The sequence below is a fragment of the Panthera tigris genome, chromosome F3 (genome assembly GCF_018350195.1).
Source record: "Panthera tigris isolate Pti1 chromosome F3, P.tigris_Pti1_mat1.1, whole genome shotgun sequence".
NCBI lineage: Eukaryota > Metazoa > Chordata > Mammalia > Carnivora > Felidae > Panthera > Panthera tigris.
In genome coordinates this window covers 11,986,652-12,014,369 of record NC_056678.1, presented here as the reverse complement: position 1 = coordinate 12,014,369, position 27,718 = coordinate 11,986,652, and the positions used below count along the sequence as shown (strand labels likewise).

The 27,718-nt window shown below is 51.0% G+C and overlaps 1 long non-coding RNA gene across 1 annotated transcript; it reads left to right on the top strand.

The window, feature by feature from the left end:
* The first annotated feature begins 3,198 nt into the window (after window positions 1–3,198).
* LOC122235837 lies at window positions 3,199–7,711 on the top strand. The gene is made up of 3 exons (XR_006213912.1): window positions 3,199–3,325; window positions 6,083–6,240; window positions 7,540–7,711. It is a non-coding gene; the product is annotated as an uncharacterized LOC122235837 (long non-coding RNA).
* The last annotated feature ends 20,007 nt before the right edge of the window (window positions 7,712–27,718 follow it).

Here is a 27,718-nt window from a genome sequence, read left to right as displayed (position 1 = left end):
CCATACCGCAGTAGGAAGGAGAAAGTGCTCTGGGGGCCACCGAGCCGTAGAGAGTTCGGACGGCAGGAATGGGGAGCAGCACCCGGGGCAGGGTCCTGGAGCCCCAGCAACAGAGCCCAGCTCCAGGTAGAAGCTGCCGGAGGGGGCGCGGTGTGGACGGAGGGTGGCTGGCCCACGCGAGGTGCTGCTCCAGGACACGGGATCTTGACCGTGCGAGGACTTCTCGGGCCTGGGCCTCTGGTCGCGGCCAGGCGAGGCTCTGGTGGCCCGGATGAGCTCCGTCTCCTTAGCCCGTCCCCCAGGGCTTGGCCGGGAGGACTGAATCTCCATCCCTCCTGGGTGGCCTCTTCCTGTTCAACTACCCCAGCACATTTTTCAGGATGCCTGTCCTCACAGGGAGTGGCTTCCACATCGTGGAGGAAAAGTAGGGAAGCCCCTGAATTTCTCCTGGTGAGAGGCGTTTGGGGGGCACCGCTGAGGTAGCTGAGCTGGCCCAGGGCGGTGCGAGGTACTCTCGTTAGGGACCGTCCGCGGGCCCTCCGCGCCAGCCCCCTGCTCCCTGGCTGGCTGTGTGGGGCCTCTATAGCCTCTGCCCTCTCTCTCTCCATCAGCAACAGCCTGGCCTCCCTCCTCCTGGGTCCAAGAACCTCTTAAATTCTCGGGTTCTACTCCACCTGGTCCTTCAGATACCTTACTTCTCAAATTATAGCCACCAGGGGAGGCAACACTTAAGCTAAAGCCTCTCGGCTGCTGATCTCAGCTGACACTGTCTAGGCAGGGGGCACAGCGTGGGACATGCAGGCCCGGGGCTCAGTCGAGCTGGGCCCCGCCCCTGCTGTGCCTTTACCGGCCGTGGGGCCCCGGACAATTCCAGCAACATCGGTGGGCCGTAGCGTTCTCCTCCTTATCGTAGAAGAGGCCAAAGATGGAAACCCAGGGGGTCGTCCTGAGGATTCACAGAGATGATGTCGATAAATCACCTAACAAGGGGCTTGGTGTGGAACCAGCAATGAATACGTGTCGACAATTTCTATTTCTGCATTTTCTTCTCATTCTTCCTCTTAACTCTTGCCTCGCTGGACGAGTGACTTTACCTCCTCACAGGACGGATGTCTTCATGGGGTGAGGACGAGAAGGGTGGGGCAGAGACAGTCTTCGGTTTTATGTTTTTAAGTCATCAGGCCAAAAACCAGTGCCACTGCTCACGGACGAGCGGGCGTCCCACGTGCTACGGGGCTTTTGAAGCATGTCGGCAAGTTCTCGACACTCCTTCCTGAAAAGGAAGGGTCTAATTCATTTCCCTTCATTCTGGGCTGGCATTGGTGGTGGTGTGCGTCTCTTTAAGTTCATTTACTTATTTTTGAGAGAGAGAAACAGAGCACGCGAGCAGGGGAGGGGCGGAGAGAGAGAGGGAGAGGGAGAATCCCGAGCAGGCTCCGCGCTGTCGGCGTAGAGCCCCAGGCAGGGCCTCAGGATCACCAACGTGAAGATCGCGGCTCGAGCTGAACCAACCAAGAGTCGGAGGCTCAACCGACTGAGCCACCCAGGCGCCCAGTAGTGACGTGCTTCTCACAACTAGAAGGCGGTGGAAGTGATGCTGTGTGACCGTCGGGGCCAGGCTAGTCGAGCTGATACCTCTCTCTCCCTCTCAGGGCATGTGCCTTGGGACTCCTGATCCATCGTGGAGGAAAGCCGGTGACCCCGGAGGGGCCCGGCCCCGGCTGGTGCCTGGCGTGTGAGCGAGGAAGGAACCCAGCTCAGGCCAGCAGCTGACCGCGATCTCACGAGAGACTCTAGGTCAGCTCGCCCACTCTCACGTTCCTGACCCACACGACGCGTGAGCGCTAACGAACAACTGTTGCTGTCTTAAGCCACTGAGTTTGGGGCTGATTTATTGTGCCCTCACAGGTGACAGATACAAATGTCACCGAGTACTAGCCCTGTGGGATAGGCGCTTGTGACCTTAGTTTACAAATGAGGAAACGGAGGTGTCAGAACTTACGGGGCAGGTAAGACACCACGAGGAGATGCGGCGCTGGGACCCAAACGTGTGTCCGTGGGACTCCAGAGCCCACGCTCCATACTCCGCACTGGGGGCTGCCTCATCTGATCCCAGAAGAGGTTGAAAAAAATGGGTGAAAATACCTTCTTCTGGACCCGTGCTACAAGTCTGCCAACGCCCTAGGGTTAAGCACGCATGCTCACGCTGTATTTGGAAGATGACCACCGGCTGGACCCACGCGTGGCTGGTTGTAGGTCGCTGGCAGCGTGAATGTTCTGGAAGGTTCTCAGTGCCGTGCGTCTCCTGCGGAGCAGTGCTGGGCTCGCAGGGAGCCGAGGGCAGGGTGCCAGTTGGAGGGATGTTTAGCCACCCCGAGGGCCCCGGTTGCCCTGGTGAGGCCTGTGGACAGCGGTGAAGCCCGAGCTCGGGGTCCGTGAGGAAGAGCCACGTGGCGGGTGGTGAGAAATGGTGGAGGCAGACAGAACAAACGAGGCCGAGCAGTGGGAGGACAGCTGAGCAGGCAGTGAGGGTGGCAGGCGGTGACAGAAGTTCTAGAGAGCGATGAGGAAAATATTCGTGGAGACGATCGATGAATGTTCCCTAGAGACGCACAGTAAGGGCTCCCTGCTGCTGAGGGCAAGTGACTGCTGTGGTAGGGGCCCCGCGGGCCACTTTAGAAACCCCGTCTTACCCTGGACACGGCTGCTGCACACAGGGTTCTGGAAGGCAGGGGCAGGACATTCAGGTCAACGTCTATCAAGCACCTTTTGTGGGCCAGGGACCAGCCAGTGATGGGACATCTGTAATACGAATAGGACATAAACCTATCATGTGCCCCACAGGGGCTTGAGGTCTGCAGGGGAACACTGTTTTAAGACCTACTGTGTGCCTGGTCCTCTATTTCCTGGTTACTCATGTTATCTTATTTAATCTTGGCACGAATTCGATCAAACAGGGCTCACAACCTTGGTGAGAAGCTGAGTTGAAACAACATGCTGAGTGCTTAGCTTATAACTCATTCTGATTCTTTTTTTTTTTTTTAATGTTTATTTGTTTTTGAGAGAGAGAGAGAGAGAGAGAGAGAGCCAGAGCATGAGCGGAGGAGGGGCAGACAGAGAAGGAGACACGGAATCCGAAGCGGGCTCCAGGCTCCGAGCGGTCAGCCCGGAGCCCGACGCGGGGCTCGAACCCACGAACCGAGAGATCGCGACCTGAGCTGAAGTTCGACGCTCAGCTGACTAAGTGACTCAGGCGCCCCAACCTAATTCTGATTCTGAGGCCCCTGGTCGGTCCACTACAGAGCCTGGCCCTGGGAAGAAAGAGGTCGGTGCTGCCTGGAAGGGACCTGGGGGTGGGGGTGGGGGGCAGGGAGACTTCTCAGAAGGGTTAGACCCGCGGACTGGGGATGCCGTTAGTATTTAAAGCCCGGCGCCCAGGCAGCAGGACGGCACGTGAGGGAGGGCGTGGGGCGAGGCCGCCGGGGAGGCCGCACAAGGAGGCCCCGGGCCAGACTGGGAGGCGCTCTGTGCCTCTCACTACAGGATCCGGACTCACCCACAGCAGGAAGCACCCCAGTTTTCAAACGGGGAAGTGCCTGGATCGAATTTGCCTTACATTTAGGGCACTCGAGGTCACCCTGGTGGCTCTGCAGAGCACCCTCAGGAGGGCCCGGACATTTGCACTTGGGTGTCACCCTGACCCCTGAGAGTTTCACAGTTCTCGGTCTCTCGCCAGGTCCCAACCTGGTGAACAGATCCCAGCATTCCTCTGCTCAAAACCCTGTCGTGGTTCATACAAAGCTCTCATTCCCTGAAAATGGCCCGCAGTTTGTCCCCCCCCCCCCCCGCCTCACCCCTGTGTCCTTTCTGAAGTTTCACCCCTCACCCTTCCCTTCGGTCTTGCTGCCCCGCCCCACTGGGCTGGCCTCCTGTCACCCACCCCTCCAGGCACACTGCCCTGCAGGCCCTTCCCGTTCCCCGGCCTCCCTGCAGCGAATCCCTCAGCGAGTCTGGGGGCGGGGGGGATTGTTCTCGAGCGCCCGGACCAGTACCTGACTTGTGGCTGTCTTGCTTGAGGCATCCTTAGCCATTTTTATCTGACTTGGTCACAAAGGGCAGTCACTGATTAAGTGGATAGCTGAACCGGGGTGGGGGGTGCAGCCTGGAGAGGAGAAACTGGTCCGGTGGGGTTCAGCTGTGCACCCTGGCCTCGGAGACACAGGAGTCCACGGCCACCCGCACAGCATCAGACAGGAGTGCCCCTGTCCCCACCTTCGTCTGCACCCATTTCCTCTGCCTTAGTTTCTCACGGTGTATGCGGCTGCTCCCCGCCCCCCACCTGCCCCCTTCTGGCTCCTACAACTGCTCTCTCTCTGTCTTTCTCTCTCCTCTGAGCAAGGTCACGGCCATCACAATGCCAACTGTTTTCCGTTAAATTCCAATCTCATGCGCTAGCCATAAACGTTTGGGGGTTTTTGTCCCCCTCCTTGGTACTGCCACTGCGCAGGTCAAGGTCGCCAGCACCTTCCATCCTGCCCTATGCAGTGACCACTATTCTGTCCTTATTTTATTTGACCTTGTGGCGGCTTCCCACACGGTGGTCCCCCTTGATAAACTGGCTTCCTTTGCTTCCTGTAAATGCACTCACGGGTTTTTTCCCCTAAACATCGGCTACTCCTCTTCATCGCCCTTTCAGGATCCCTCGGCCTCCCCCATTAGCGGCTCCCCTGGGACCGAACCTTTGACCCAACCCTCTCCCCAACTCTTCTCCACCAACGCTTCTTACCTACTTCGAGTTTGGGTCTCCAAATACGATCTCCATGCTTTTAACCCCCTGTCCACACCACCCATCTCCAGAGCAGTTTATCTAGCTTCCTTTTGACCTGGCTCCTTGGTTGTTTAATAAATATTCCAGACTTTTCATAGGCACCTCACCTTTGCCGCCGGGACCTGGTCTTTCCCCGTTTCCCCCCCCCACATCAGGCATGGTCTCTACCGGGCCGAGGTGAAGGAGCCCCAGACTCAGGCACTATTCTTGCTTGTTCTCGTCATCTCTCCCCCAGTGTCCAGTGGGGCTGGCGCCACCTCTGAGCTGTGTCCCGGGTGTGTCCGCTTCTCCCATCGCCAGGGCGGAGGCCACCCTGACCCGGCTTTCGCCATCTCTGCTGGGTCGCTGCGATGAAGGTCGAAACTGGGATCCTGCTTCTTCTTTGGATCCGTCTGGAATCTAGCCTTTCCAGAGCGGCTGAAAGGTCTTCCCCAGATTCTAGTCCAGCCCCACCATAAAAAATCGCACGAAGAATAAAATACAGACTCATTGGCATGGCCTACAGGGCCCACGTGAGCTGTCCCCGCCTCTCCGTGACCTCATGTTCCTGCCCACGCCCCCCGGGACCCTGCTCCAGCCGTTCTGGCCTTGGTGCCCTTCCTCACACAGATCCAGGTTTGGTCCGGCAGGAAGGCTTTTCCTCTCGTGGTCCGGCTTCCAGAGGGGCCGACCGTTGACTTGTTTTCAGCCTTCAGACGGCAGCCTCGTCGCCACCTCCCTTGGGGAAGCTTCCCTCACACTCTGACTAAAGCGGCCCACCTCCTACTTTATTTTGATAAATTTTGTGACCAACAACTGTGTTACCTCAATTCTGAGGCGCCTAGCTGAGCTCTTTTCACTTTTTTCTGACGCTTGCCTTATTTACTCTGCTCCTTATACTTTTCACTTTCAAGTTTATGCTCAGCTTAGCATCATCTGTGGGATTCCCGGGAGGTCTGCGTTGAATAACTGTCCCTCCAGATATGGTTTCTTTTAGCATATGCTGCGAGCTTGAGTTTGCCATCCACGTGGGGCCATTTTGTGTTCACTTTCTCTTTTGGAGTTTCTGAGACGATACAGACAGTGTAAACATGAGTCCCAAATCCACATGAGGTTGGGGTTATGAATTCTCAGAGGAGACTTTTTTTCCCCCGAAGAACCCTAGATGATATATGCAAGTATTGTTTTATGCCTCCTCTGTTGGTAGGTAGATTTTTTTTTTTTCTTGTCCTTCTCCACTGAGCATAGAATTTCAATGTTCCTGGATTTATGCAGGAGTCTTGGATTCATCATCGCTCCACCTTGTGTGGCTCAAGAGATCGTTGTCTCCTGTTCCCATGTGGTTTTGCCTCGGACAAAGAGAACAAAAGTTGACCGCGGAACAGCCTTATCTTCAGCCACTCTCTGGGGGAGTTTCCTTATTTACATGCAAGGTCAGCTATAGATTTGAGAGCCTTGATATATACGACCCAGCATTTTATGTGGCTTTGATGGGAAGGTTTACATGTTACCAGCCTACCATATTTTGAGATAGAAGTCCCTCATTTTTATTTAACTCTGTATTAGTTAATGCTTTCTATGTTGATGTCCCAATTATTGATAATAATCTTAACTCTTTACAGAACTTTAAAGCTCAGAAATCCTTTTCATATCTATTCTCCTAGTAGGAATCCCTGGCTTCCTTGTATAGTCAAAGAAGCCATGCTCCAAGTGAAGCGACTTGGCTAATAATGACCACTATTTTTTGAAACCTACTGTGTGTCAGGCACTATAAATAGATTATGGCAAAGGCTTACGGCGGACCCATGAAATGGGCATTATTTTCTGCGTCTTGTGGTTGAGAAAACTCGGCGTCCGAATGCTATCGTAATTGGTCTGAGGTCCCATGGCTTGTGACATAGTGGCCTGCCAGAGTCCATTCTCTTCCCAGTGCTGTCTCTGTTCATTCTCCAAGCTACTTTCCTAGATGTGGGTTTTTATGCATTTTAGTGAAGGCATTTATGCATCTTAGTGCAATTTTGTACTTAGAAAGTTCTTTACTAATAAATACGTTTATCAGTAACTTGGTTAGTTGTAAGGGTGCCCTGTTTCTTCAATCTCAGTTACATCTGGGAGGAAAAGCTCTTTTGGAGCCTTAAATGACCCACGCGACACCAGATGCTGCCATTCACTGTTTTTACCTGCTCCAGGTAGGGGACCCTGGCCTAGGGATTACAGACGGCCCCTGACGTATGATGGTTCGACTTACAGCTTTTCAACTTTACGCTCGTGTGAACGCAATATGTATTCAGTAGAGGCTGTATTTCGAGTTTTGCATTTGGATCTTTCCCAGGGCTAGCAATACGTCAACAATACTCTCTCCTGATGCTGGGCAGTGGCGACGGGCTGTGGCTCCCGGTCACCAGCAACGGACGCACAACTGTTCTATTCCCCTACGACTGTTCTGTTGTGCACGTTCAGTTCACTATTCAGTCAATGGCATGCAGCACTTTTTTATAAAACCAGCTTTGTGTTAGATGATTTTGCCCAACCGTAGGCTAACGTTAAGTATCCCGAGTACGCATAAGGTGGGCTAGGCTAAGCTATGATGTCTAGGTGGATGAAATGCATTTTTGACTCAGGATATTTTAAATTTACGATGGTTTTATCAGGAGGTAACCCTCTCATAAGTCAAGGAGGATCTGTATTAGCTAGCATCTCAAGCTGTGCCTTTTTATTTTGTTTTTTTTCAGCCATGATCTTTCAAATGATGTTTCACATGGGACCCCGATACAGATGAGATAATTGGAGAAGCAGTGGGACTTTCTGAGGACATGTAGGCCAATCACTGAGTTCACTTCTTGAAAAATTAGTCACCTTGTAAAATTAAAAAAAATATATATATATATGTGTATACACACACATACACACACACACACATATATATAAACAAGTAGAAATGAATAAAAATCATTGGCTTTGACAAATATGTTCAACTATCTGTTAAAATAGCTCTTGATTCTTAGTCCTTTCCACCATTTATGTCCATATAATGATGTGAGCCCAGGTCGTTGAAAAACCATGTCTCTAAGAAAGAAACAAGATATTATCTATAACAAGAGAATTGTCTGAAACAAGACTTGTCTGATGGGAACCCGATCTCCTGTCCTAGCTCTCTTCAATTCAGTCCAACAGTCCTAATGTGTCAGTCACAATGAAACAATTTGGTGTTCATTAGCCAGATTCAGAGGTAAGGAACTTGAGACTTCAAAATAAATCTCTCCTCCCAGTAGGCCAGTCTGTAGTCTCCTGGGGATGTATCCCTTTTTCTCTGCCGATCTGGATGTTTCCATGTACAGGCTCTGGGAGGCCCTGCCTCAGGCCACTCCAAAGCCAGGGGTTTGAACTCTAAAACCAGGTGTCTCTTCACTACACAACATTGTTCCCTGGTCCATGGGTTTTCAACTCTAACAGACTTTCTTCTTTTCTTCAGCCCAGCCAAAATAATTCCATTTCGTATTTGAGAACCAAATCACCTCTCATGTTCTCTCAGAAGTGACCCTTGGCTGCTTCTGTCCATACGGACATTTCTGTTCTTTGAACTTAGAGCTGATACACAATTATAATGACACTGAAGACACATTATCTTGGATACCTTCTCTATCTGTCTGTTGCATTCTTTTCGAAGCTCTACAGTATCTCTGGCTGAAACGAACAACGCAGGAAACAACACATGTTGGCGAGGATGCAGAGAAAGGGGAGCCCTCTTACACTGTTGGTGGGAATGCAACCTGGTGCGGCCACTCTGGAGAACAGCATGGAGGTTCCTCAAAAAGTTAAAAATAGAACTACCCCATGACCCAGCAATTGCACTAGTAGGTATTTACCCAAAGGATACAAAAACACAGATTTGAAAGGGCACCTGCACCCCGAAGTTTATAGCAGCATTATCAACAATAGCCAAACTATGGAGAGAGCCCAAATGTCCATCAACTGATAAATGTATACACACACACACACACAGGAATATTACTCAGCCATCAAAAAGAATGAAATCTTGCTACTGGCCATGACGTGGATGGAGCTAGAGGGTATTGTGCCAAGCAAACTGAGTCAGAGAAAGACAAATACCATAGGATTTCCCTCGTACGTGGAATTGAAGAAACAAAACAGATATACATAGGGGAAGGAAGAAAGAGAGGGAAACAAACCATAAGAGACAACAGAGAACAAACTGAATGTTGACGGAGGGAGGAGGGTGGGGATGGGCTAAATGGATGATGGATGTTAAGGAGGGAACTTGCTACGATGAGCGCTGGGTATTACGTGTAGGTGATGCATCACTAAATTCTACAGTGAAACCGATTTTGCCATGTATGCTAACGGGCTAGAATTCAAATAAGACATTGAAATTAAAAAATAAGTAAAAGTGACGTGATACCTCTTTATTCGTAGACCAGGCTTTGCCTAGTTCCATACGGAGAGACTTCTTTTGGTGACACTTCGGCGTTACAATGTGGTCATGACTATCATGGTACTTTTATCTTGGCATAGTGTTTGTTCCAATGGTTATGTGTGTGGGAAATCCCTCCCGTTGAAGCTCTTGGGGTGAAGGGCGTAGACATCACCTGGTTTTTGACAGAAGCTGTGCCGGAGAGAATGTTTCTGCACACCCTCACCAGCGCTGGGTGCCACAAATATTTGGACGGAATTTAGTGGCTTTCCGTGTGTTAGGTGAGCACATAGGAAGTGAGGCGCTCGAAAAAACCTAAGTGCTCCCTTTCTTTTTACTCTAGAGAAAGGACGCTCTAGGTGTTGGGATGCTAAACAAGTTTGATCTCTCTGAATCCCAGCTTTCTTATCTGAAAGAGGGGTGAGGAGTACGTTAAGAATATTTCCAGAGCTGTTGTCAGGATTAAGCAATGCAGTGGAAATAAAGAATTGCAGGCATGTGCTCCTTGTGTTCCCGATGACGCCAGGGAGTAGGGCACGAGGCGAGGAAAATTAGCACCATCATCCCCACCCAACAGCGGCTGAATGTTGGCCACACCCGGCTACCGCTGCAAGTTCTTGACTTATTGGCCTATTTAACATTCGCCATCACACTGCTATTACCATCCCCATTTCATACCAGCTAGTGAGGAGTGAATCCCGGATGGAAACCTAGGCAGTCTGGCCCAGAACTTGAGATCGTAAATCTCCCGCCTTTTGGAAATCAGACGCTGTCCAGCAGGCAGCCCGCCCTTTGTTTGTCTCGGCCTGACGTGCAGCCCCCACAGCACCTTCTTGCTAAGGCCGGGCCGGCTTCTGGGACCAGGCTTTACCACCCCTCCGTGGGCGTGAATCACATGAATAAGTGCCACCTGCTGTGGTTCCATAAAAACGCTGTAATTAAAGAGGACAGCCAGGGGAAAACAATAAACATACTTATTTCAGCCAGGTAAAAAACCAAAATCACAATTTACTTTGTGCATCCAAAGACTGATTCGATCTGTGCTGCATACTAGAAAAGCCCCACACCTAGTTAAGCCCTACATAGATCCCCACGGCCATAATTTTACACTACGTCTGTAGCAGGTGCCTTTAATCCGCCACGGGGGCGGGGGGCGGAGAATAAGCCAGAGTAAGAATCGTGTACGTCAATTTTTAAATAGAGAACACTCCCCCATGCCCAAAGTGTACAGGTCATTTTATTGCAGTGGAAACACCTAACCTGTCCCGAGGCAGGGGTGGTGGTAGGGGATGGCGATCTTCTTGTGACATTACAAAAGGACAGTGAGGTTGGGAGTGCCAGAAAGCACGTGTGAACTTTTGTTGTGTTCTTAGGACAGATGGAGGCAGGTCTGAGGGGTGCAGCCTCAGGCTTTCAAAAGAGGTCCCGCCTTGTGAACCGACAAAGTATACACAATCACACACAGGGAAAATGCCTGGAAGGTTATACAGCACAATATTAACTCCACGCGGCGGGATTAGAAGACATTCTCATGTTTTAAAAGTGTGCTCCAAGGGGCGCATGGGTGGCTCAGTCGGTTTAGTGTCCGACTCCGGCTCGGGTCACGATCTCACAGTTCGTGGGTTTGAGCCTCACCTCGGGTTTTGCACTGACAGCGTGGAGCCTGCTTCGGGTTCTCTGTCTCCCTCTCTCTGTCCCTTCTCTGCTCGTACTCTGTCTCTCTCTCGGAAATAAACATTAAAAAGAAATTTTAAAAAGTGTCTTTCTGGAGGTGCCTGGGTGGCCCAGTGGGTTTAGGGTCTGACTCTTGATTTCTGCTCGGGTCATGATCCCAGGGTTGTGGGACTGAGAACTGCGTGGGGCTCACACTGAGCATCGAGCCTGCTCAAGACTCTCTCTCTCTCTCTCTCTCTCTCTCTCTCTCTCTCCTGCTACCCCTCTCCTCCATTCGTGCAGGCTCTCTCTCTCAAATAAAATTTAATTCAATGCTGGGCACCTGGGTGGCTCAGTTGGTTAAGCGCCTGACTCTAGGTGTCGGCTCAGGTCCTGACCTCATGGTTCGTGAGTTTGAGCTCCAAATACGGCTCTGCATCAATGGTGAGGCACCTGCTTGGGATTCTCTCTCTCTGTGTCTCTCTCTCTCTCTCTCTCTCTGTCTCTCAAAATAAACTTAAAAAATGTCTTTCTGAATTGCCTGAAAAAAAACGTTTTTGAGAGAGAGAGCAAGATGGGCAGGCTCCTTGCCCCACGCTGAGATAGGCAGGGGCTCGATCTGACCGCTCTCACCGCCGTGAGATGATGACCTGAGCCGAAATCAGGAGTCGGAGGCTTAACTGACTGAGCCGCCCAGGCGCTCCTGAATTGCCTGAAAATTTTCAATGAGGATCTATTTCTTTTAAACTCAGGAAAATGAAAAAGCCATCCTCTAAGAAGGAAACCCACTACTCAGCATGACCTTGAGATGACTTCCAACCCATCCCGCAGCATGGCATCATGGGAAAGGAAGGCATTAGAGCCGGAGAGCTGGGTGTTACGGTTCTGCCACGTGGGCGGGTTATTCCACCAGTCTGAGTTTTGGTTTCTGTAGAGTGTAGACAATAATACTACCCTTTTTGCTTTAAGTGTTGGGGATAATACACAGAGGGTGTTTACCCAAGTCCTTGTCATTCACTGTTTCAACAACACCCATGGCCCGCACACCTTTTCACGCCATGCACTCCTCTGGGCACTGGCAATGCACAGAGGCTGCAGGTTTTTTTTTTTTAGAGTGTGTGCTTTCCAACTTTTTATTTTAGTTTAGGACATCCTCCATATCTGATCTTTCAATGTATTCATTTTCGTGGATGCAAAGCTATGCATCGGGGCTAAGGCACATCCGCTCTGGCCCCACCATCAGGTGTTGGTAGCCATCGCCTGTGGCTATTTTGGCTTTGCCATCATTTAGGGCTGAAGGTGTGTTTCCTGGGTTTTGCCCTTCTTTGCAAAACAAAAAGAATGAGCTAAAAAAGCTAGAGTATGGAATACCACTTTAATATTACAGGCATTCAGCTTTATTGAAAAGACACCTTTGTTGTCCAGATACCAGGATCCTGACTTAGAGACATTTATGAAAATGTCCACAGTTGTTGAAGACCTCGTCTCTGTTAAGTTATATACGCAGCGAACACCAGAGAAGATAAAAACATGTTTTTAAGGGGGTCGAAGTGATACAGAAGGGTTGGAAGCGATGCCATCAATGTCTATAGTTCTGGGGGGAAATTTAAGTCGTTAAAGCTAGCTACTAGTGTGGACAATGATCGAACACTTTTTATGGGTCCTGTTCCAAGTGTATGAATGAGTTGAACCCTCGCATCGAGGGGATATCATTCCCTCCCCCCATCTTAAAGATGAGAAAACTAGGCACAGAGGGATTACATAGCCAGGTTACAGGTAGTAAATGGTAGGGTTGGGATTTGAACCCAGGAATCTGCATATCCCTGTCCTAGATTGTACCTTGCACATTGGTTCCCATGCAGCCTCGCTATAGACTTAGGAACAAATGGATCGATTCACAACTTTTTGAAATCCAATCTGCTTGGTAGTAGAGAAACTCCTGGCTAGACACTACCTATGAACTCCGGTTGTTGGGACGCCAAAATTGGGAGCTGCTTGGCCAGAATCACCCATGGGACGCCTACTACTCTATTCCTTAGTATCTGCTGATAGTCAGAGAATCTTAGGAAGAAAACAGAAGCATTAAATCTCGGTGGGGAATTCATTTTCTCTACCTTAAAATTTTATTGGAACACTAGCTGATGGTCAAGTTAAATGAAATGTCAACAAACTCAAAAGAGCAAAGACCCTTGAAGGTACCTGGTAGGGGCTAGATGTTACTGAACTGACTGGCAGTCTGGGGCCTGAAAGATGTCGGAGGAAAAATGAGACGCACATTCGGTTACCGCAAGTAATCTCTTTCTCATTGGTGGGACAGAGGGCATGGTCGTGTGCTGCCTGCCTGAACCGCCAGGTTCTTTGCTTTTCCTCTACAGGAAACCATAAGGGACTTTTCCCGATACTGACAGTTCCAGAGTCTATTAAGTCGGATTAAAACAAACAGCAAAAGAGCTAACGTATCTGTCACCAGCTCGTCAAAGGCTGTGTGACACTCACGGCAAAGCCACCGCTAGCTTTTGTGTGCCATCAGGTCTGCCTGACTTCTGCACGACTACATTTAGAGTCGGCGCTCAACTCGGGATTAGAAGATCTGATTGGCCGAGTTGTAGTTAAACTAGTAAATTAGTGACAGAAGGCATTTGACCCAGATGGTTGTATTTCTTTAGCTCGTGCTCCAGGATTTATCTCTACCTTATATTTTGGGAATAACCTAAGTAATTCAGAACAACTGTTATATAAACAATGAGTGTACCAGCCCATTCTCTTCTGTCATTCTTGTACCTCACTTGTCTTCCCGAGAGAGAAGCAGAAAGAGAACTACCGTCTCCCCGGTGTATGTGTCTCTGTGTTGGCCACACAGAAATCCCATGATCTCCTACCAGCCGGAGATTTCTCTACCAGTCCGCCTTTCTAGGTGCTCTATTAGACGGCCAGGAGCACTCTCCTCCTCGGGCTGTAGTTTTCCCTGGCGGGGAGTCTTGTGAATGTCCCAGGCAACCCTCTGCTCTCCACGATTTGCGTCTGACAAGACCCCGGAGTTACAGAAGCTCAGAACATACGAGACTCGGTGTCCTAGGACAGTCAGTATCTCTTCCACAACAAGGCGTTATTTTAAGCCGACCAGAAAACTGAACAGATTTCTAAAACTGCTGTTGAACGCGTTACACGTGAAATCACACATATGCCATTAGTTGCAAAAGCACTTGAAGGTGGTCGTGTCTAAAAGAAACAAGAGAAAAGCCCACGCCGGAGCCCTGAGTACGGGAAGCCAGTGTGGGGGTGTATTTGGTGCCACAGACCAAATTTGTTCCACGACCTCCTGGTCCCCGCTCCTCCACACTCCTAAGTCACACTGAGACTTTGCTGTGGGCTTGAGGTTGGGTCCAAAGACCTGAGCTGGCCAGCGGCCCAGAGGCGCCAGATGGCTGGCATCTGCAGGACATGGTGACACCCGGGGTTAACGAGGGGAAGGAGCGGTGGTTCTGCTCCGGTGACTCCGGTGACTCCCTAAACTGTTGGTTGAGGGCAGTTATTCATAGCAGCGCTAATCCCCCTTCTTGCTCTCCCCCTGGCCAAACATCAAAGGAGTTAAAGGAAAACGCCAGAGAACATCAATGTCAACCTGAAGCCCACCACCCGAGCACACCTGATCTCGTTTTGAAAATTTTTCAGGGGCGCCTGGGTGGCTTGGTCGGTTAAGCATCCGATAAGCATCCGACTTCGGCTCAGGTCATGATCTCACGGTCCGTGAGTTCGAGCCCCGCGTCGGGCTCTGTGCTGACGGCTCAGAGCCTGGAGCCTGTTTCAGATTCTGTGTCTCCCTCTCTCTGACCCTCCCCCGTTCATGCTCTGTCTCTCTCTTTCTCAAAAATAAATAAACGTTAAAAAAAATTAAAAAAAAAAAAAAAGAAAAGAAAATTTTTCATTTTTTTTCTAGCTTCTCTTCCCGAATCTGCCTTTTAATCTCTGCGACAGGTCACACCCACCGCCCAATACAAAAAGGGACAGAATCCTTTATTTGGGTTTTTCCATGGAGTCAAGGTGAAGGAGATTTTTTTTTTCATCTGAGCGGGAAAGTTCTGGAAAGCGGGCGAAGGGTGTCCGAAATTTTGGCTTTCTGGCTTCGGCTTACCGGACACTTTAATGAACACTTTTGTGGTGCGACCTTGAGAAAGTTCCCTTGTCTCAGCGCACCTCGCCTAAAGTGGGTTGTAAGAAGCTTCGCTTTGGCCTGCAGAAAGGAAGGCCCCAGAACGTACGTGCGAGTGTTAGTGCGAATAGTTAACACGGTACGTGCCACTCACTCTTTACAGCTGGTAATATTTTCCTCTTATTTAAAAAAAAAATCCAAACTTGCAGCAAAGTGGAAAGAATAGCGGAACGAAGACGCATTTCCTCTTTACCTAGATTTGTCAATGGCTACCATTTCGCCACATTTGCTCTATGCCTTTTCTTCCACACGTGTGCGTGTTCACATAAAAATTTTTTTGGCAAGCCATTTGAAAGTCATTTCCACAGAGAATTCAATCGTTATTATCTCTAATGTCTTAATACGTGTCTTCTAAGCCAAAGACATTATCCTAGACAGCAGTATAAATGTCACGCTCAGGAAATCTAACATCGAATCATGATATTATCTAATATATAGACCAAGTTCAAATGTCCCCAAGTGTTCCAACAATATTTTTTTTAAATTTTTTTTTCTAACGTTTATTTATTTTTGAGACAGAGAGAGACAAAGCATGAACGGGGGAGGGTCAGAGAGAGGGAGATACAGAATCCGAAACAGGCTCCAGGCTCTGAGCTGTCAGCACAGAGCCCGACGCGGGGCTCGAACTCACGGACCGCGAGATCGTGACCTGAGCCGAAGTCGGAAGCTTAGCCGACTGAGCCACCCAGGCGCCCCCCAACAATATTTTGAAATGTTTTAATCATTGTTTCAATCCAGGATAGAATCCAGAATTATTCAATATATTAGCCGTCCTATTCTTTTTAATCTAGACCGTCCCTGAGCCTTTAAAAAAATTTTTTGTATTGTTTTGACATTTTTGAAGAATTCAAGCCAGCTGTTTTGTAAAGTGCCCCTCCATTTGTTTATTTTTTTTCATTTTTTTAATGTTCTATTTCATTTCCGAGAGAGAGAGAGATGGGGACAAAGGATCTGAAGCGGGCTCCGTGCTGACAGCAGTGAGCCCAATGCAGGGCTTGAACTTACGAACCGTGAGATCGTGACCTGAGCCGAAGTTGGATGCTTAACCAACTGAGCCACCCGGGGGGCCCCAAATGTCCCTCGGTTTGGATTAATCTAATTATCGCCTCATGCCTGGCTTCAGATTAAACCTCCTTCTGGAGAGAATGTTGCATATGTCATATTCTTCTTAGCGCATCAGTCACATCAGGAGGCACAAGATGGCAGAGTCCCATTATCGATGCCGGCCATTTTGATTAGTTCAGTTGACGTCCCCCAGATTCTTCCATTCGGAGGTCCTTTCTTCCCCCATGTTTAATGCATCAGCAATCCACTGTCGGCGGCTCCTTGTATGCTCATCTTTGTGATTACAGCCAACATTTCATGAGCTATCTCTTCCCTAATGAGTCCGCTCCGGCATTTGCAATTCTTGGGTGTCTAAGTCCACCCTCACCAGTGGCGTGACTTCTGTGTGCTTGGTCATCTTCCTTAGTTCATTACTTGAGCTTCATGATGGAAGGGTCCCGTGGCCTAACTCGGGGAAGCTTTCCTCCAGGGCGGGTTTGACCCTGCCGCTGCTGGTACAGGTACCCTTCCAGCCTCCCTGTGGCTTTTGACTTTGAGCGGACACGTGGGCTCAGCTCTCCCACCTCACCGCTCTTCCAAGATTTATCACACTCATGGCGGAGAGGCTCTTAGAATCTTGCCTCTCTCTCTGTTTACTGTTGATGGTTCCAAAAATCTTCATCTTGCCCTAACCTCTGAGAGGTTTGTGGCCACGGCTTTTTGCTTAATGGAGTGCCGTACGGATCAATACCCCAAAAGTTCACAAAGTTTTTAAAAGAATGGTATCGGCTTGGACGAAATGAGAAGAAAACAGTACGAAATGAAAGGAGATCTGTGAGCCTCTCAAGTTGTGCAGACGGGGAGCTGGCCGAGGAAAGCACTCAGCTGCAAACTCAGGCCAGACTCAGGCAAAGGGAAGAGACCTCAGAGGGTAGAGAACAAAGGGCCAGCGAACAAAGCGGCAGAGCTGAGCCCTAGTCAAGAACTGGCAGCCCGATTTCAGCATCACTTACAGACCCATGGCACTGTGTCTCTCGTTCGCTTGTGGGTCCACAGCTGTGAGGCCCCACCAGAGTGGGGGGCTGGTCGCTGGCATGTAGACCGGAGGAGTGGGGCTCAGCCGCTGTCCCTGAATCACTCTGCACACCTGAACCTGACTTTACTGCTTTGACCGGGTGTCATGGTGGGATGGGGCTTGTTGGTCTCAAGGGAGGGGTTGAGTTTATTTTGCAGGTGGGAAGGCTGTGAAGTATTGTGGCCTGAGGGTGAGCCGTGGTGGCTGTATTTTCGAAAGATGGCCACGATGACGTTTCTGCTTTCCTACAATGCAGTCTCGATACCTCTCCCTTGGAGGGGCAGGGTCTCTGTTCCCTTTCCTTGAGTTCGGGCTGACGCCTGACCCACAGCAAAAGTGAGGCTAGATCATAAGTGCTGATACAGCATCCTGTCTGGTTCTCTTGGGATGCTCACTCTTAAAGCCCAGGCGCCTTGCACTGAAGTCCAAGCAGCCACATAGCGAGGCCAGGTGTCGGTGTTCCAGCTGAGAGCCCTGCCGACAGCCAGCGTCGCCCACCGGACACGTGAGTCGAGAGCCTCTGCAGGCTTCCCACCTCCCAATGTCAAGCAACCCTGAACTTCATGTCTTCCCATCAAAGCCCAGACATTGTAGCACGGCGGCAAGCTGACCCTTTCTGAACTCCTCCCCCACAGAACACGTGCACATAATGTTTTTGTCTCATTTTGTCTTCAGTTTGGGGTAGTTTGTGCCGCAGCAACAGTCCCCAGAACACTGGAGGGAGTTTGCGCCTCCCCGTGGGAGATGTCAACATTGTTTCTTACCCCCTCTCGTTCCCATTGCCTCCAACTAGAAGCCGTTTTCCAAGGTCGATGTGGGACACCATTCATTTTGAGAAAACTAGGAGCAAGAAACTAGGTGTTCAAGAGAGGGAGCGGGTGCCTGGTATCCCCTGAAGAAACAAAGTGGTTGGAAATATAACACCACGGGAAAACTCCGTCTCATTCCAAACCAGACTGAACGAGTTCATATTGAACATTGTGTTAAGCATCAGGGCGAGCATACATGACACAGGAGACACTGCACGTGACAAGAACAGCTCAATTAAAAATTTTTTCTCAACGTTTATTATTGAGAGACAGAGAGAGAGCGTGAACAGGGGAGGGGCAGAGAGGGAGGGAGACACAGAATCTGAAGCAGGCTCCAGGCTCTGAGCCGTCAGCACAGACCCCAACACGGGGCTCGAACCCACAAACCGCGAGATCGTGACCTGAGCTGAAGTCGGACACTTAACCGACTGAGCCACCCAGGTGCCCCTGGACAAGAACAGTTCAGCATTGCTTCCTGTGTCCAACTGCCAGCTTTTCTTTCTGTGTTCCGCTTCAAATTCTTAAGAAGGAATATGATTTTTTTTCTTTGTCCCTCGCTGGGTAGTTTTCGTATAAAGCCAGCTGTTGACCCACTGGTCAGCCCATCGGTTGTCTGGCTTTGGGTCAGGCACCTGCCCCACTCTGCAAGCCTGTGGCACAGACCTGCTGCTTTGGGCTGAACTGTGTCCCACCCCGAATGCATATGCTAAAGCCCTAACCCTCCCCCCACCCCCAATCCCTCAGAATGTGCTTTTACTTGGTGATAAGGCCTTTAAAGAAATGCCTAAATAAAATTGAGGCTGTTGGGGTGGGCTTAGCCCAATATGACTGGTGTCCTTATAAGAGGAAATGTGCACATGCAGAGGGACACCGGGGATGCGGCACAGAGGAAGGTTCCAGTGAGGACACAGCCAGCAGGCGGCCACTGCAAGCCAAGAAAAGAGTCCTTAGAAGAAACCAAACCCGCTGACGCCTTGATCCTGACTTCTATGCTTTATAAATTCCTTACAACGCAAGTAATCTCCCTTGCAAAGAATTAGAAATACTCAGATGGAAAGACGTGAATAAAACATCACACACATAATTTACCACAGTGGCATCAACTTTAAAGCAGGTCATAGAGCACAAAATTGGTTCTCAAAATCTGTCTTGAAACAGACAACTATTGCTGCACACTTAAGGCTAGACGAGCGAGGAATTTGGGGCAAGCTTTTGGTCTCTGAATACAGAATCCAGCTAGCTAGACCTGGCGGGGCACCACTTCTCAGGAAACCAGAAGGATTCTTCCAGATGAAAGAGTCCTTAGAGATCGTCTGACCTGACCTTCCACACCACAGATGAGAATCCTGTATTCAGGAAGCATCTGCCAGCCTCCCAGACTTCTGCAGGTGGCTGGAGGGCAGAACCAGCCCGTCACTGGGGTCCAGATTTGCTTTCATGGTGCATCAGCTGGGCTCCAAAGTCGAGCATCTACAGTGTCAGATCCTGAGGGTGACCGCCTCCGAGTTTGGTGTGCCACAAGGTGTTCTAGGGACAGCGTTCCTCAGTGCCTTCATCAGAAGCCTCCGGACTGCTTGCCAAAGATCAGCAAATTTCCAGGACCCGTTCAGACCTAAGAAATCAGAAGCCTGGAATGGGGGCCAGGAATCTGTATTTTATTTTATTTATTTTTTAATTTATTTTTCAGAGAGAGAGAGAGAGACAGAGTGCAAGTGGGGGAGGGGCAGAGAGAGACAGAGACAGAATCCGAAGCAGGCTCCAGGCTCTGAGCTGCCAGCACAGAGCCCAGCGTGGGGCTCGAACTCACAAGCGGTGCGATTATGACCTGAGCCGAAGTCGGACGCTTAACCGACTGAGCCACCCAGGCGCCCCGGGAATCTGTATGTCAGCAAGCAGCCCAGTTGATTTTTATTCGCACTGAAATTTGCTGAGCACCAGGCCAGGACAAGTGCAGATTTCTTCAGTGGCCTCTTCCTGGAGATCATCTTTCCTTTTGGTCCTCAACCCCGTCCTCTGAGTCCCGCTGCTGTCCTGGGCTCCCCCTCGGCGTTCCTTTCTGCCCCGTGCATGGGCCGAAGCACTTTTCCTCTTCCTCCCCTTCACCTGCTGCCCTTCTGGGTTCTTACCTCTGTCTTTTTCTTTCCCCTGTGTTGTATTTCCCCCATCTCTTGCGTCTGACCCGCTCTGCTCCCTGCCAAAGTGGGGCTGGGGCATGGACCCGGGCCAGAGGCCGGCTGGCCAGGGAGGGAAGGTCCCGATCTTAGCACAGTTCTGGTCAGGACGCACCCGGGGAGACCAAAACTGGGATGACACATACGTCTGCAAGGGACAGGTGAGGGAGGAGGCCAGGGGGCAGATTTACGACCCGGGAAATTCCGCGAGGAAGCAGGTCAAGGAGCCCAAGGTGGCCCGCAGGGTGCGGTAGGGCAGGGTGGGGAGCCTCGGCACACCTGCCCCCCTGCCTTCCCGGCAACCTGTGCATGGGCGAGCTAAGAGCAACTGAGAATCAGGTGCCCGCTTCTGCACAGACCCTTCGCTGGCCGCGTTCCCGAGTGTTTACCTGCTGGGGGGTGGGTGGGGGGGGGGATTTGTGTCCTCAGCTGTCAGACCCGAGGCTGTTTGAGGAGTCAGCGCCCACATCTTCTGGATGGAGAACCTTAAGCATACAGGAGTGGAGGCTTTCCTGAGACCCCCCTCACGCCCAGGCGCGCGAAAGGCAGGTGCCCCCTCAGCGTCTCACGCGCCGTGACCCGGGCGAAACCGAGAAATCAGTCGACGTGGGTCTTTGTCCAGTGCAATCTAAGAAGCTAGTATACGAGCAAGTGTCCGTGCGGTCTGGCCCAGAGTAAGCGCTCATGCAGGGGGGCTGTTACTTATTATGGAACTAGTCTCTTATCTGCCCCGTGTCTGCATTTATTTCCCATCTGGGAAATCCGGATCCCTGGGCCTGGCATTGGGGGACCTCTCCCAAGGAGGTCTTTGTGTCACAACACTTGGAAGGACCGCAGGCAATCCCTCCCTCCCCTGGAGAGCGCACACACTACCCCCTTATTAGGTGTGAGCTGTGCTCGCTCTTCAGGGGCCCAAGAAATGCCATTGCTGACATTGGGCTCCGTTTGGCTGTGCCCTTCACCTATCGCTGGAAGGGCCACTACGTCTCACAGACTCCACGAGGCGGGGCACATGTCGGCAGGAGGAGAAGCAGAAGCGTCCTCACCCGGGATCCCACCTTTCCAGAATGTAGCTCCCCAACCAGTGCTGTCTGGGTCGGTCAGTAGCGCCTGAGACAGGAACTCCGGGGGGTGGGGGGCTCTCTCTTGTTGGTCTGGACGAGCCAGAAATTGGCTCCGCCTCCTTCCTTCCTTCCTTTGGCTTCCCATCAGGTGTCCGTCTCAGAAGGCTATGTTCCAAAAGGCCAGCCCGGGTGGTCAGGACTGCCCGACCATCCCTGCCCCACCTCCCGGGGCAATGGTGCCGGGCCTTTCTTCCAGAAAATTTATTAATTTTTTTTATTATTTTTTTGTATTTTTTAACATTTATTTATTTTTGAGACAGAGAGAGACAGAGCATGAACGGGACAGGGTCAGAGAGAGAGAGGGAGACACAGAATCTGAAACGGACTCCAGGCTCTGAGCTGTCAGCACAGAGCCCGACACAGGGCTTGAACTCAGGAACCGCGAGATCATGACCTGAGCTGAAGTCAGACGCTTAACCAACTGAGCCACCCAGGCGCCCCAAGCTGTGTCTGAATTTAAATGCCTGTTGCTGGATCCTCTGCCCCCAAGAGTCACAGACGAGCCCTACATGGGCCAGTCTGGCCTTAGCACCCTTTGGCTGGCCCGCCCTCCTCCACCTGCACCCTGCACTGCTCACCACCCCCAGACTCCCCCTGCACCTCGCCCTGGCCTGCCTTTTCTCTTTCTTCTCTGCTGGAGGCATCCCTGCTGCTTCCAACGTTTCGTTAACCGCTCAAAATCTTAGGAACGCGCCCCGCCTGCCCCTGCTAATCACCCTCCGCAGCCCTGCAGAAAGAACCTGCCCCTCCTCGCCTCTGCTTCCCTGTGCACTCGGCCCTGTTGTGACACTTCTCCCCGGGTGCCATCATTAAATGGTTACACCTGCGCCTCTCCGGGGCTCCAATGTCGGCTCCACGGGTCTTTTAATGGTGTCCCCGAGGCCAGCCTTGGGGCTTCAGTATAGTGGTCTCTTGGGGACCGCTGTATTTTATCCTGGCAGGATGGTGCGTCACCGCGATGCCACCCCCCTCACGAACCCCAAAGATGAGTAGCTGGGAAAGGATCTTTGGGGGAATTAATCTTCACTATCACGTGCAAGGCTGAAGCCTCTACTGCCCACTGGACTCTGAGATGACAGAGACTCTCCTAAGAGAGAGGGGCCTTTAGTGACTAGACTGCTTTCCTTTCTCTGTTTTTAAATTTATTTTTTATGTTTATTTACTTTTGAGACAGAGAGAAACAGAACACAAGTGGGGGAGGGGCAGAGAGTGAGGGAGACACGGAATCCGAAGCGGGCTCCAGGCTCCCAGCCATCAGCACAGAGCCCGACGCGGGGCTCGAACCCACCAACTGCGAGATGGTGACCTGTGCTGAAGTTGGACGTCCAACCGACTGAGCCACCCAGGCGCCCCTAGGTTGCTTTCTCATCTTAGCTGCATTGTGTTTGCAATCTTTCTTTCTGTTCTTTCTTCTTTCTCCCTCTCTTTCTTTCTTTCTTTCTTTTTCTTTCTTTCTTTCTTTCTTTCTTTCTTTCTTTCTTTCTCCTTTCTTTCTTTCTTTCTTTCTTTTCTTTTCTTTCTTTCTTTCCTTCTTTCTTTCTTCTTCCTCTCTTCTTTCTTCCTTTCTTTCATGCATTCATTCTCCTGTGCCCCCCTCACCACTCCTCCTAAAGCTGGATTCTGCTGCTGACGTGGGTCAGAAGACCTCATTTTTTTCCTTCTCGATCCTAACACTTATCTAGCTATTTGTCTGTGTGTTTATCTTCCCCATCAGGATATAAACTTCTTGGGCACAGAGGTCCTGTCTTCCGTCTTTGCTCTGGTGCCCTGGTATTTATAGGATGAATTAATGGGTGAGCATTTCACCATCTTCGTGTCTGGCTCTGGGTGAGGCACAGCAGGTGCAAAAGAAAGACAGCTTTTGTTTTCCGTGGGCTGGCTCACAAGTCGAGGAGACCGCTGCCACCAGTGTGCAGAGTGACAAGTCCTGACTTAGCGGAACACGGGGTCTCTGGGGAAGATGAAGGGCTCACCTGAGCTGGAAGGAGTTGGGGCTGGAATGGAGGTTCGACATTTGCGTCGAGTCCTGAAAGGCGGTGAAATTTACCAGGCAAAGGAGATGCGAGGAACATTCTAGGGCAGTAGAGCTCATGGACCAAAGCCCGATGGGGAGAGGAGGGCAGAATGGAAGTGCAGGGGCGGCCGGAGCCTGGCATGCGAGGGAAGCAAGCCCACGAGAACACTGGCCTCATGGCAGAGTGGCTGTCCCCGTGGGTTGGTGGCTTTACTTCCTCCAGCTCCGGGCAAACCTGGAACTACAAGAGGCTGTAGGCCCAGCTGAAGAAAGGGAAGTGTTGCACCCCCCCCCCCCGTGACCCCCGTTCCTCCCCGACAGGGCCCCTTCTCTCCGCACCGTTCCCGGGAGGGGCTGTGGGGACCCTGTGACGGGCGGCATGGGCAGCATAGGCCCGCTGGGGAAGCCAGCTCGCAGAAGGACTCAGGCAGCATCCAAGAACTCTGCTGAGTCAGCAGCAGCTGCAGCGGGGGCAGGAGAAATGCAGAGGAGGAACACGCACTCGGGTTCCTGGAAAAGCAGATGGCCAATCTCAGGATGCTTCTTTTCAAGATTCTGGGTAGTCCTGAGCTCGAGCCTTTGGGGGTGTCTTTGAGAAGCAAGGGGACGGGGTGGCAGCCAGCCTGTTGATCCCCCTTCCTCCCTTCCACTGAGACTGCCTGAGTGCCTGTCATGTGCAGGGACTGTTCCAGCCATTGGGGGTATGACGTGGAACAGAGCACAGTCGTGCTGTCACGGAGCCGACCTCCTAGGTGTGTGGGGGGGGCAGGGGGGGGGTGGGGATAAAGAATATAGAAGAAAAAAACAGACACATAACACATGTCAGGTAGTGATGAGAGCAATGAAGAAAAATGAGGCAGGACAAGAGAAAAAGGGTGATGGGTGGTGGGTGTGTGCCGTTTGAGAGAGGGGCAGACATGACCTCCCTGGACAGATGACATCTGAGCAGAAATCTGGCTGAAGCGAGGGAGAGAGTATCAGAAGGGAATCGGTAACTCTGTTAACGGAGGGCGTTACCTCCTAAGGAGGTGTCTCGTCCAGCAGGGAGAGCACAGCCCCAAACAATCTCCCATTCTATGAGTGAGTCTAAAATAATAATTCTATACTTAGTATAATGTTACATTATTGTGTATTACAGACTGTAATAAATTTATATAGTATAGGGGCGCCTGGGTGGCTCAGTTGGTTAAGCGGCCGACTTCGGCTCAGGTCATGATCTCGCGGTCCGTGAGTTCGAGCCCCGTGTCGGGCTCTGTGCTGACAGCTCAGAGCCTGGAGCCTGTTTCAGATTCTGTGTCTCCCTCTCTCTGACCCTCCCCTGTTCATGTTCTGTCTCTCCCTGTCTGAAAAAATAAATAAAACATTAAAAAAAATTAAAAAAAATTATATAGTATAAATAACATATTCATATGTATTGTTATATTATACATAATATATATTTTTGTATGATACAGTGGTGATAAGATTTAGAATATAATTAAGCATCTGTCTCCCGTTGCAATTCCCTACTGTCCCTGGACCTGCCCTCTCTCGGTAGCACGGTTGGGCAGGGATTTCACAAAATATGGACGGCAAAGAGTCAAGTCCCTGGCTTCTCTGTTTCCAAAGAGGCTCACTTCATTTGTGTAATTTGCCTGTAAAAGTAGGTATAATCCTGTCCGGTTTTGAGGTCAGAAATCTGGGACTTATAAATTCTTAACCCTGAAAGCAGAAACCGTGGTTTTAAAAAGCCAAGGTTTCGATTTGTAAGAGTCGAATCGCTTTTAATAATCTGCTCAAAAACGATAGGCTGCTCAGAGCAGAGATGTACGGCCTCGGGGCCCTGGCCGCCGGACCAGCTAAGGCCAAGGGAGAACAGGTGCTCTCGGTGGACCTGGAAGCAAGGCCAGTGTCCCTGGGAAAGGGCTCAAGGTGGCCTTGGCCTTCTCTCTGGGCTCAGGGGGTGTTAGGGGTTGGGAATCGGAGAGGAGGGGCCGCTGTGCCCCTGGAGGGGGGAGTTGAGGGTGAGAGAGGGCCACACGGGGTCACCAGTGGTAGATGGGCCTGATGTGGCACTGGGTGCCTGGATGACCCAGCAGGAGGGAGAGCCCACATGTCGTCTGGAGAGGTCAGGGGGGGCTCCGCGTGAGCTGAGTGATGGCCTGTGTATCTGGAGAGGATAGAGGGAAACAGAAAGACCCCAGTGGAACAAGGGCCAGAAACCCGATGGAGTCTGAGACGTGCAGCAAATGCCCTAACGGACGAAGGTAGACGGACTGGCAGCTGCCACCTGGTGAGCCAGGTGGGGGAGGGGAATATGGCAATGACCAGGTTCAATTGATGACTCTTTTAAAATGGGTCCTCCTGGGGCGCCTGGGTGACTCAGTCAGTTGAGCGTCCAACTCTTGATTTGGGCTCAGGTCATGATCTCGAGGCTCGTGAGGTCGACCCCCAACTTGGGCTCAGCACTAAGCGTGGAAACTTCTTGGGATTCTCTCTCTCTGCCCCTCCCTGGCTGCACATGCTTTCTCTCTCTCTCTCCTTCAAAGTCAATAAATAACATTTAAAATAAATAAATAAAATGCCTTTTTTTTTCACCTCAAGGGACTGGGTTAAGCTTTCCGCCAACGGGCAGAATAGGTGCATGAACCAGAGAGAGTCAGAATTTCTTGCACATTTGAAGCATGTAGTTCGCAAACTAAGCATTTTGACCCACGATGCAAATGTTGATTAGGTAACCCACAGACACACAAAGAGTTCTTTGGGAGATTTTCCAGCTAAAAATCCATCATCGGTCTTTGGTCTCCTGAACCCCCCCCCGAAATGTGGCAGATCCTCCTCCGATGGAAAAAAAAAAAATGCGAGAGTTTCCTTAGGCTTAAAAGCCTTGTGGTTCACAGAGGGAAATCGGTCTCCTTTTTGTTTTTCTACAAATACTGCCGGTTATTATTTATAGCTCCTCTGGCCCCAACAGCTCAACTCAGTCCTGTGTCTTTGAAATCCCCCGGGGGCAGGTTCCCGTGTGACGTTAACGTTTGCATCCTCGCGGGGATTTCGAAGCCTGACGTTTTGGAACAGGGCACAGAGGAGTTTCCGAGTCGGCACTGAGAGTGCCTCAAAGGCCGGGTGGGGCGTCAAAACAGAAGAGACGATTGACGATCAGACAGGTTTGAGCTCCGGCCCTTGCAGGCTGTGTGGCCTCTGTAAAGTGACTTTACCTTTCTGAGCCTCGGACTCATCGCCTCAAAAATGGGTACCGCACCCACTGTTACAGAGATATGATAACAATAAAGTGAGGTGATGTATTATTAGTCTGTAGGGCTGCAGACCGGGCGGCTTAAACATAGAAATCCACTTTCCTCACCGTTCTGGAGGCTGCGGGTCTGAGATCAAGGTGTCGGCGCAGTTAGTTTCTTGGGGGTGGGGCGGGGCTTTCTCCTTCAATTACAGCCGATCGTCTCAGGAGGACACCAGTTTTATCCTGTTAAGAGTTCACCCATATGACCTTAAGGTATCTTAAGGCCATGGGTACCTTAAGTACCTCTCTAAAGGCCCTGTCTGTAAACATAGCCACCATCCCGAGGTCCTGGGGGTTCAGCTTCAACACGTGAATCTGGGGACATGATCAGCCCATAACAGGGAGCGGGTATGAAAGGGTCTCAGCACACAGATGCTCGGTCAATGTCAGTTGCCCCCCACCCCCATTTCGTCAAGGCGCCGTGGGAGCCTCAAACTCTTTTTTTTTTTAATTTTTTTTTTTAACATTTATTTATTTTTGAGACACAGAGAGAGACAGAACATGAGCAGGGGAGGGTCAGAGGGAGAGGGAGACGCAGAACCCGAAACAGGCTCCAGGCTCCGAGCTGTCAGCCCAGAGCCCGATGGTGGGCTCGAACTCACGGACTTCGAGATCATGACCGGAACCGAAGTCGGACGCCCAACCGACTGAGCCACCCAGGCACCCCAAAGGAGCCTCAAACTCTTAATGACAACTGCTCTCCAGAGACGGTCCCCTCGGAGGCTGCCCCGGGGGCAAGTGGCAGGGAGGCCACATAATTAGAATGCAGGAGATCACGTAGAGCCAGAAAACTCGATTCGGTTCATACTCTTTAGATGTTTGGATTTGGGCCACACTCATCATTTCTCAGGTTGGCTTCCTGACTGTCATAACGAGCTAACAGGGCAGGTATTAACATTATAATAAGGCCATGGCTCTGACAGGCTTGACTTCAGTCAGGTGCGTCCCAAATACTGCTTTAACTGGATACAGAGACTTTGGGCGAAGCCTTCAGCGCTGACACATGTGAGATACTCCGGCCACCCTGGCTTCCAGGCTCCGCTGTGTGGAGTGCAAATACCCACACGTTATCCAAGACCCGGTGTTGCCGACCTCTTTCACG